The sequence below is a fragment of the Erythranthe guttata genome, chromosome 10 (assembly GCF_056151865.1).
Source record: "Erythranthe guttata isolate IM_541 chromosome 10, IM_541, whole genome shotgun sequence".
Lineage (NCBI taxonomy): Eukaryota > Viridiplantae > Streptophyta > Magnoliopsida > Lamiales > Phrymaceae > Erythranthe > Erythranthe guttata.
In genome coordinates this window covers 897,008-909,296 of record NC_142542.1, presented here as the reverse complement: position 1 = coordinate 909,296, position 12,289 = coordinate 897,008, and positions in this window count along the sequence as shown.

Below are 12,289 nucleotides of genomic sequence, written 5' to 3'. Positions count from 1 at the left end.
CCCCGTAAACTTCTCGGCATCATACTTCTCCTTCAGCTCATCATAACACCGATCTAGTTTCGTTAGCTCAATTTTACTCGCCTCGGTCTCGCTCCTACTAATCTCCAATTCGTCGGTCCTCTGAATGAGCAAAGTCTCGGCCACTTCTAGTTTGGATTCCGCTGCCTCCAATTGAGCCTTTAGCTCTCTCTCCCTTGCCTCCCAACCAGCACGCTCTTCATCATTGTTTTTCTCGACTTGCTCCTCCTGCTCCATAAGATACCTCCATATAGCTATAAGCTATATCAAAATTCAAACATATAATATTAGATTATCGAAACTTACTATTTAAAACCCAAAAAAAAAAAAAAAAAAAAAAAAAGGAATTTACCCTACACATGTCTCCTCCAGCCAACGAAAGCATATGAGCACGACCTTTACCCGACATCCGACTTCGGTCATACTCCCCAACAAAATCCTCGGTCTTCCTCAACGCGATAGTATGATCGGTCGTATCCCACAAAGAATTCTTTCCCTCTCGGTTCACCCCGTACGTGAACAGGCATTTGCCTGCACCCCCTGGAGGCACATGAGAAACCTCAGGATCCACTCGAGGCCGTTTCGGTGCAGGCACATACTCGATCTCAACCAACTCATCCTTCCCATTATTAACCGCTCGATCCAGCTCATCCCCCTCAACCATATGATTACGATCATCTCCGCTCACATGCGAAGCCTCCACGCGGGTCACTTCGCGCGATTTGCTACTACTCGATTTCGCTTGCTTCAAAGGATCCCTCTTCGCTTGCTTTTTTGCACCTCCAGTAGCCTTCTTCCGAAGAGCCGCGAAATCAATACACCCATCTAAAAAAAAAAAAACCATTTACTCACGGATAAAATAGAATAGCAGAGACAACACAAAATAAAGCACATATGCATAAAACATGTAGACTACACGCAACGGTGTAGGCACCTGACCCTTTGGAATAAGACAACTCGGATCGAACTCCAAAGCACACAACCCCGACTCCTTAATACGTTTCTTCATATTCTTCATTATCTTAAAAGATTCGCATACCGGATTCCAAACAAGGGGAACATCGGACGTCAGAGCCCTTACATAAAAAAATATAGTACTCCATTTATCCCACTTCAAGTTAATGCTCTTCAAAAATTTTAAAGGAACCCGAGGATGTGTGCAGAAGAAGGGTAAATCACTTGAACGATGTAGGGTAAACAAGGCCTTGAACATCTCAACACTAATCGGTAATCCCACTTCGATCATTCTTTGTCGAAAAGCTTCGAACGTGAGAATCACGTTCGGAGTTAATTGACTATATCCTACCCGAAATTCCTCACATACCTTCAAAAGAGTGGAGTGAGGCACAATCTGCGAGGAACATGTCAAATATGCGACATATTGGGTGTGGAACCCTACGGGGGGTGCATACAATCGTTCACCTTTTTTAGGTAAGAGCATCTCAATATTCCTCGGAGCCCCAACTAGCTGACGAAGAACACCGAATTGAGATTCGGTTAACGAAGTATCATAATCCACCAAACTCAAATTAAGTGGTTTTATTTTCTTCCCTCTATTTTTATCTATAATGACATCTTCTCGTGGAATATCATCACCATCTCCCACATCTCCATCCGGATTTACATCACTCTCGGATACCTCGGATCCCTCGGACTCGTTAGAAGAATTCGACTTAAGCGATTCTTAACTATCACTCCCAAAGTCCACAAATTGAGACCGAATACGTCTCCTACTAGTACCAACATCATCACCAATACTAGGAATACCAACATTTGATGCCAAAAAATCACCCGGAGAAGAAACAGGTTGACGCGCCTCAAAAAGGCCGAAAACGGCCCCTCCACGCGCCCGCACGCGCCCGCACACGCGCCCCCACGCGCGGCGGACGCGCCGGACGCGCGTCCACGCGCCCAGACCCCCCCCCCCCCCATCCCGCGCGTCGCGCGGGTACCCCCCCCCCCCCCCCCCCCCCCCCCCCCCCCCGCGACGCGCCCTACCCTACCCCCCCTAACCTTTTCCTCCTCTCTCTCTCTCTCCTCCCTATCCCTACCCCTACCAGCCCTACCTACCCACTCCTTCTCTCTCTCTCTCTCTCCTCCCTCCCCCTACCCCTACCAACCCCAGCACCACTCACCCCAACCCCACCATCTCCACCTACCCCCTTCTCTATCTCTTCTCTCTCCTCACACACTATTCCACTCCGGGCTCCGTGCCCGGCTTCAACATCACACATGGAGTGCGCGGCTCCACTTCGCACGGAGCCGAACCGCGCGGCTCCCCTCACATCCTCGAGCCGCGCGGCTTCATCTACTGGTTCCGCAGAAATTTCTCTGGATATCCCCAATCGCGTGCAATTGGAACGCGCGATATCTTTCTCCGGTGCAACTTTTTTACCGGAACTCGACCCAATTACCTTCCCTACGGTGCCAAAAGTCATCTTGGTCTCTACAATCGACTTCCGCAGGATAATTTTCAACTGTTTCGCCTTCCCCACTTGGGACATATAAATTATTTTATCTGATGTTCTTCTCAACCAGAGAATATTTTCTTTTCTACACCGGAGTATATGGAGCAAAATAAAGTAGAGAGATATATAAAATAATAAATTTGATTACTCACCCATATTTATTCGACGTGAATCTTGATACTCCTCTGTACCGTTTCACAAAGGAATTATTTACTACAAGGAGCAAACTTATATTTAAACACTTTAAATATAAATCCACTCAAGACACAAACACGAAGGGCGAAAAACAATTCTACTCTCGACACGATCCGGCACTTCACCCCAATTCACTCCCACATTGACTCGAGAGTGGGGGGCTTAATGATATGCCTATTGGGCCAGCCCAATAGACCCATATTTACTGGGCCACAGGCCCAAATTAATAGTTATTTATACGAAGGCCCAATCATACCCAAAGAAGGTTGGGTCCGATAAATTGATATCGGCCCAATCAATAAAGTATAAATACAACTTAAATTCATTTTATAAAGGTACGTTATTATTATTCCCTCAATTCTTCTATTCGAATTCTCTCCTCATTTACCCACTATCTTCACGTCTGACTTGAGCGTCGGAGGGGTTTCCGCCGGATCAACCCCCGGCTTAGATTACGTGTTTTCTGTTCGCAGGATCCTAGAGTAAATTAAAGTTCTCAGGACTATCTAGCTCGTGAGCACGTGACCTACTTTGCTCTCCCAACTTCAACACACTAGGTGATTTATTTTTTACGTCATCAAAGGCGATGTGCATATTTTACAAATATGTTTTTATATAGAGTTATATAAAAATCTGTACAAAAATTATTAAAAACCACTATAATTTTTGTACAGATTGTTATAGTGGTTTATGTAAAATATTGAAAACCACTATAAAAATATGTATATGATTATTGAAAACCACTATAAAATTCTGTAAATAATTATTAAAAACCACTCCACATTTCCGGTCATTAGTTTATGCTCTGAGGCTAACGCAGACTTGAAATATCGTATTGCTCAATCGATACAACGCAACCCTTTGGGAAAACTTTCGTAATCCCACAGACACGATTGTGATTGGCTAAATAAGCCAATTGCTTCACAAACCCCAACAATGTATAGTCCAAATTCAGCCCCACCACAGTGCATCCCCAAAATTCAAATCAATTCAAAACCCAAACCCCACAAAATAATATTGTAAATCATCAATAAAATGAAATGAGGAAATTAAAGAGTTAAAATTAACCTTTTCCTCCTAAAATTCAATACAACTTGCGGGTGAAAACTGATGGACCAACACACAAAAGCTATCCATCCCAAAACATTGTAAATCACCTTCAGATCAACTGAATTCCACGACGAAATTCTAATTTTTTTCTTTCTTTTTTCCTCCAATTTTATTATTATTTTTTATAGCAGTAAATGGTTCATCCGACACAATTAAATTGGATGCTCAGAGATGAATTAATTCCAAGTAAAAACCGCGGCGGAGAAGATGATGTGAGGATCGATTCTCAATGAGGCCGGGTTTGGGTGTAAGGAACCCGGTTCGAGTTCCGGGTCCTGAATTGGCCATCCAGATTCTTACAACAAATCCAGTAATTCATTCTTCGCGAGTGTTCCAACGCGGTTTGGGAGAAATCGAGCATCAGTTCTTTGCAAAATATACTCTCTAAATTTGCTAATATTATGGTTTTAGATATACTAAATTCATTCCACATGTATGATTATATGTTAATATTATGATTTTAAATAATTTAACATACAGTAGTTTTTTGGATTTTTTATTTATTTTGTATGATGGCGACTCGAAGAGGAGACATGAGGCGTGGGTTGCGTTGGGAGATCAAGGATGGAGATTTATGGAGTTTTAATTATGAAAAATATATTACATTGTGTATTCCTAAGTCTAAAATAGGTTTTAGATTAGTATCAGAGTATAATAGTAAAATTTAGTTAATTTTAATATATTAAAAATAATTTGAATTTAGTTTAAAATCCAGAAAAATAAATGGACTCCTTGTAAATGCACATGTATAATGAGGGGTTTTGTTAAATAATCACTAGAAATAAACGAAGGTAGCTGAATCGCTTCTCCGGTTATCACATCCTGGTGAATTCCAAATAAAAGTTTTTGTTCTTGAAATTTTTTTTCTTTTTTTTGAGAAAATAAAAATTTCATATCAGAGAATTGATTCAACTATTACAATGTTTTGAATTTTCAGTGGCAAAGAACCGGAAAGAGTCGGGTCTTTAAAAGACAACTGAGCTAAAGCATGAGCAGCACCATTCCCATTCCGACATATATGGAGAGCAGAGAAAACCTCGAAACATGGTATAATAGCATGAATATCCGCAATAAGATTTCCATACGGCGATCGATCATCGTCCTCGCCTTCAATCGCCTTGATGACCACTGTAGAATCGCCTTCAATAACCACTTTCCGCCAGGCTTTGTCCCGAGCCAATTCAACCGCCAGCAAAGCTGCTTTTGCTTCTGCTGAAGTAGGATCTAGAGGCTGATGAATGCAAATCGACATCTGTTGGGTGCTAAATACCCACACGCAAGTGCACGTATCGCTAACAAGTAGTAAAGTAGACTCGTGAGAGTCGGATGTCGATCCCACAGGGAATACGCAAATTATTTAATCCTAAGTACCAAATCCTAACAATTATGATTTTTATTCAGCCTACGCAGGGTTGTCAAATTAATTAACTAAATAAATTAAACTAATTAAGAAAGCAATTAATCACGATAAAATATCAATATAAAACAGATCTAGGATTTTATCTTCCCCCTATGCGATAATTCTTCACCCAACTAATCTCCTATTATGCAAGTTACGATTCCCGATTATTAACCCAAGACACGAAATTATTCATAACCAGCTGTCGCTGCGCTATAAACCTATTATTCATAAAAGATTCACTATATGTCTATGCAAACCTAATATAAATAAAGCATTAAATAACAAGTCTCGCAAACGGCTACCTAAGGTATTATCTGTATGTCTACGATAATACATGCAATCAACACACGCATTCGGTGAAAAACTACTCGAAGGCTCTTCTATCCCTGTTCTAATTATTAAAACGATCTGTCAATCAATTCTAACAATAACAAATAGCAACATAAGTTAGCTACGCTCATGCACTAAATAAGATCAAGATAGAAGAAATAATCGAAAAATTAAACTTGCATAAAAGTCGAATAAGAGGTTCGAATCACCACATAGGGTTCCATTAAAATCCTAGAATAAAAACTTAGCTACTCATGTTCGTAACGAAAAGCATAATAAAAATACGGAAATTCATAAAAATTAGAAAAGAAAAGGAAAAAGGAAACTAGGATGAAGATTCGTCAAGTCTTCGTCTTCGTTCTCTTGCTCCTTGATTGCGTGTAGAAAAGATAAAAACTCCAAATAAAAATAAAAGGTAAAAGATCGAAAAAAGACCCCCCAATTGTGTGCCTGACTTGGTCTTATATAGGGTGAAGAACTTGGGGAAGAAGGCAGTTTCCTTGTGCAATTAAAATCCCTTTTCTGCGCAATTTCGGAGTCTCGGACGGGGGTCCCACGATTTGCACTAAAACTGGGACGGGGTCCGAGCTTTAAATCTTCAGAATTTTGATTTTTTCACTTTTGGCCCATATTTTCTCCAAAATTGCAGTTTTGACCCCATACTTTTCCAATTCTTCAATTTGTCCCTAAAATACAAATAATAACCAAATTAAGCACCAATTATCGTAAAAACACATCAAAAGCTCCAATTAAAAGGTACAATTAAGTGTATAAATATACACTTAACACACCCCCAAACTTGAACTTTTGCTTGTCCTCAAGTAACATCAAATTAATAGCAATAGCACAAAACAAAACCATACATCTCATTACATAGATCGATGGGTCAACTTAGCGTTTTCAGAACTTGCAATTATGATGATAATTCCTAGGTATTCGCAAGTTTAACATTCAACGGTACTTAGTCACTCACCATTACCAACAATCACAAATCATACAATTGCTTCAAGTATCCAATATTTGCAAGTTAAAGATAGACAGAATTTATACTTACATGCATATATTTGACTCCAAATACTCACCAAATTATTTTACTCAACTAATATTGAACAATAAGCTATTGGGATCATTGGGGCTTTGTGGCTTTCAATTGTTAGGCTCTTTGGTCCGAGGTAGGTAATATGGGAATGTGTGGCTAATTTTCTTGAATTGAGGTGATTACGCCAAAATTTGAAAGCTAGGCGTTTGAAACAATAAATTCACCTCTAGGGACTTTTATAAACTCGACTCTCCAAAATTCACACGTCAACACTTTTGCCTTGAGGCAATGGATCGAGTTTTCAACACAATTCAACCACTAGTCCTTATTTCTCCCTTCTAATCTATTCTTCTTCTTCTTTTTTTTTTTTTTTTTTTTTTTTTTTTTTTTCGAAGAAGAAGAAAGATCTTATAAAACATTTCGATCGACTCGAAGGGATAATTATTCAAAAATCTCCACTTTTCTACCTTCCACATATCGGCTAAAAGAAAGAACACCTTTTTTTTTTTTTTTTTTTTTTTTTTCACCGAGGCTCAAATCAAGGTTCTAAGGATAAAAATTTAAAGGTAGGCTTGAAAGGCTCAAACGGGTCAAAGAAGGCCCAAATCACATCCCAAATCGCTTACTACCCAACACTTCGTATCATAAATGTCTTAAGGTGAGATTTAAAACCGAACAAAGCATGATTGAGCACAAATAAATTCCAAATTTAAAATGCAAAACATTCAACCAAAGCAATGCATAAGGTGTGATTCCTAGCAATAATTCACTTCTACGTTCCGTTGAATCGAAAGCTAAACAAATACTAATTCCTTATCACATAAAGCAAGCAATTTCCTCATCAAACATTGACCATCTCCCATCATCATAATTCATCGATGCATCGAATTTTTTTTTTTTTTTTTTTTTTTTTTTTTTTTTTTTTTTTTTCGGAAAAACGAGAAAAACAATAAAAACGAATAAAACCTAATGCATGCAAACTAAAAAAAATAAGCACGAAAACATGGTTTTCACCCCCAAACTTAAAATTTTCGTTGCCCTCAACGAAATTAGCTCAAAGTTTAAGGATAGAAAACACCTGATTTAGTTGGAGTCGATGTGATCGGGGTGCTCCTCCCTCGCTCTCTCAAGCTCATCCTCATCAGAAAGCTCGGGTACGGGCTCAAGAATGGGTGCCGGTAAAGGTGCCGGCTCGATGCAATCGGGCGTGCCGCATCCCAAGTGTTGGACAATAGCTTGTAGCATCTTGCTCGACCACCGTTGAAGTGCCTCCACCGTATTGACTTTATGCTCGACGGTAGTCAATCGGTTCCTAGTAATTATCATTTCTCGCTCCATCTTCTTTCGGAACCGTCGATCGGAACGGGAGCTTGAGGCTTCGGGCTCGTCTCGGGCTTGAAGAGCGGCTTGCGGCTCGTCATAGGTGGCTTCTTTGAATAGCGAGGCCGTAAAGTCGGCAATCGGCTTCCGGATGTTGAGCTCGATATCGTTTGGTAATTTGGGGACCCTCTTTCTTTTGCATAAACCCGTTACAAGGCTAGGGAAGAAGATGCCTTTTGTATTATTTTGCATTGTCCTCCATAATTGATCGTATATGACGGTCCCAATATCGACGGGCTTACCCGTGATAATGTAATAGGCGAGCGCACACCGTTCATGGTTGATCCGACTAAATGAAGTAGTTGGGATTATGTTGGCACAAATGAACGTCAACCATGCCTTGCCTTCATAATTAATGCTCTTCCAATTTAGCTCAAACTTCCCCTTGTCCGGGTATTCAATCCACATTGGATGCCCGTCACTCAACACGTCACCAATTTGCTCTTTGGTGACTTCATTTCTCATCTCTCGCCAACTTTGCATTAAATACGGGAGTCCGTAATATTGACTTATATCGTTTGCTTCCCACTCAACATAGATGTTGCGCACTACACTTGTGGATTGACTTGGAATTTTGAGTGCCAACGTGTTGGCGTAGAACTCTCGCACGATTGAGATATTATAAATTGGCTCCGGTTCACACAACCTTTGCCATCCTCGTCTTATGATTTCTTGGTTAAGATTTGCGAAATGTGGCAACGTGATTGTCAAGGCCCGTTCCGTGATGACAGTCTTTTTGCCTTGTTTAGTAAATAGAGCCGCGGCGCCTTCCACACTAAAGGCTTCTTTTTCGGGAAAAGGAACCGTCGTTTTGGTGGCGCCTTTCTTGCCTTTGCCTTTGGAGGATGAAGCTTCGTTCGTGCGACCTCGTTTGTTGGACGTCATATTTGGGAAAACTTTTGGAATGGACTTGGTGAGAATTGGACGAGAATGGACCTCAAAATTTGGTTGAGGCAAATTATCGAACACCTTGTGGGCGTGCCTTGAATGAGTAGATTTTGTAAAGGTTGGTTTGATTCTCTAGCCTCCCTGTCAATACCAACACAAAATAAGAATTGGATAATGTGTGAGTGAATTATGTGTGTGAAATTGAAGAATTTTCGGAAGAAAAAATTGAAAAATTCGAAAGGTAGTGTGTGGGAGGTTGAGAGAATGAAAGAGAAGGGTTTAAGAAATAATGGGGGTGAAAATCTAATTTTCGAACTTTATAACGCCCAATATAGCTTCGGACGGCCGTCCCATGTTTACGCCTATTTCTCGGACGGCCGTCCGAGATTTACCAGTCCCTCTCTGTTTCCGGGACGGCCGTCCGGGTTTTATGCCCAATTTTGGGACGGCCGTCCGAAAATTACCGGTCCTCACTGGTTCCGGGACGGCCGTCCCGGTTTTATGCCTGTTTTGTGGGACGGCCGTCTCAACCCTTCTTCCCCCTCTTTTTTTTTTTTTTTTTTTTTTTTTTTTTACGGACGGTCGACTCGACCCTCGATCACGTTTTCGACCCTGAAAAATAAAATTAAAATAATAAATTAGAATGCATGCTTATGATATTAGAAACGAATCGAAACGAAATAATAAAATAAAAAAAAATACGAGAAAAAAAAGAAAAAAACAATAAAGCTCGGGTTGCCTCCCGAGAAGCGCTAAGTTTACAGTCTTCAGCCGGACTTTGTTTGCTTCTTTGTTCAAGCTAACGTGACCGAAGTCACTTGGCGATTGAATTCCCCTCCATGACTCCATGATAATGCTTGAGGCGTTGTCCATTGACCTTGAACGATTTTTCGGTCTCGGGGTCCAATACTTCGACTGCGCCATGCGGAAATACGTCAAGTATAGTAAATGGTCCAGACCATCTTGACTTGAGTTTTCCCGGAAACAACTTTAGACGGGAGTTGTAGAGGAGAACCAATTGCCCCTTTTGAAATTCTCGATGCAATATCTTGTTATCGTGCCAACGCTTGGTCTTCTCCTTGTATACTCGATTGCTTTCATATGCATTCAATCTCAATTCATCGAGTTCGTTTAGTTGCAGCATTCGCTTCTCCTTGCACGCTTCCATATCGAAATTCAGCTTTTTAATTGCCCAAAATGCATTATGCTCCAATTCAACCGGTAGATGACACGCCTTGCCATAAATCAACCGAAACGGTGTCATCCCAAGTGGCGTCTTGTAAGTTGTACGATATGCCCAAAGTGCATCATCTAATTTCCTCGACCAATCTTTCCGGGTAGGACTCACAACCTTTTCGAGGATGTTTTTGATTTCACGATTCGTGACCTCGGCTTGCCCGTTCGTCTGAGGGTGGTAGGCCAATGCGACCTTGTGCTTTACTCCATACTTGGCCAAGAGTGCTTCGAATTGTTTATTGCAAAAGTGGGTGCCTCCATCACTAATAATTGCTCGTGGTGTTCCAAAACGAGTGAAAATCTGTCTTTTTAAGAAAGCACAAACCACTGCAGAATCATTAGTAGGAAAGGCGGCCGCCTCAACCCATTTAGATACATAATCGACGGCCACTAAGATGTATAGGTTATTGAATGATGGGACAAAAGGCCCCATAAAATCTATTCCCCATACATCAAAGGGCTCTACTTCGATCATTGTATTTAATGGGAGTTCGTGCCTCCTTGAAATATTACCAACTCGCTGGCATCTATCACAACTTGAAACAAAATTATAGCAATCTTTAAACAAAGTTGGCCAAAAGAAACCTGATTGAAGCACCTTTCTCGCCGTGCGCTCTCCTCCATAATGTCCCGCATAATCCGAGCCATGGCAGTGGAAGAGTATATCTCCTTGCTCGCTTTCCGGTACACATCTTCGAATGACTAAATCGCTGCATTGTCTAAACAGAAAGGGTTCTTCCCAAAAGTAGAAATTCACATCGTGTAAAAACTTTTTCCGTTGATGAAAAGTGAGCTCGGGTGGTAGTACATGGCTAACTAAATAATTCACAAAATCCGCATACCATGGTACTTCTTGATTATTAATCGCAAGCAATTGTTCATCCGGAAAATTTTCATTAATGCAAATTGGATCTTTGACTTCCGTTTCTAACCTAGATAGGTGATCGGCTACTTGGTTTTCGCTACCCTTACGGTCACGAATTTCCAAGTCAAACTCTTGCAACAATAATACCCACCTAATAAGTCTAGGTTTTGCCTCTTTCTTTTCTATCAAATATTTTAAAGCCGAGTGATCCGTGAAGACAATGACTTTGGTGCCTATAAGATATGATCTAAATTTTTCAAATGCAAAAACAACTGCTAGCAACTCTTTTTCAGTGGTGGTATAATTCAATTGTGCATCGTTGAGAGTTTTACTAGCATAGTAAATTGAATGAAAAATTTTATTCTTTCTTTGACCTAACACGGCACCTACCGCAAAATCGCTGGCATCACACATAAGCTCAAAAGGTTCATTCCAATCGGGCACAACAATAATAGGGGCAGTTACTAACCTTGTTTTCAAGTCGTCGAAGGCTTTGAGGCATTCGTCATTGAAATCGAATTTGATATCCTTCTCCAACAAATTGCACAATGGTTTGGCCACCTTGGAGAAATCTTTGATGAACCGCCTATAGAATCCCGCATGTCCCAAGAAACTTCGAATTCCCTTTACGGAAATTGGTGGCGGTAGTTTCTCGATTGTCTCGATTTTTGCTCGATCGACTTCTAACCCCTTCTTTGACACCTTGTGTCCTAGCACAATCCCCTCTTGCACCATAAAGTGGCACTTTTCCCAGTTGAGCACCAAGTTTGTTTCTTCACACCTGCGAAGAACCTTAGCCAGTATTTGGAGACAAGTGTCATACGTATCACCGAAGACAGAAAAATCATCCATAAAAATTTCAAGACCACATTCAACCATGTCCGTAAAAATTGCCATCATACAACGTTGAAAAGTAGCAGGAGCATTGCACAAACCAAAAGGCATACGTCTAAAAGCAAAGGTACCAAAAGGACAAGTAAAAGTGGTTTTGTCTTGGTCCTCGGGAGCTATGGCAATTTGGTTATAACCGGAATACCCATCTAAAAAACAATAAAATTCTTGACAAGCTAGCCTATCAAGCATTTGATCAATAAAGGGCAACGGGAAGTGATCTTTTCGAGTGGCTTTATTCAATTTTCTATAATCCATGCAAATTCGCCAACCCGTTACTGTCCTAGAAGGGATTAATTCATTTTTTTCGTTTTTTATAACAGTCATTCCCCCCTTCTTGGGTACACATTGTACCGGACTAACCCACGCACTATCGGAGATAGGAAAAATAATACCTGCGTCTAGCCACTTGATGATTTCTTTCTTCACAACTTCCTTCATGATGGGGTTCAATCGCCTCTGTTGTT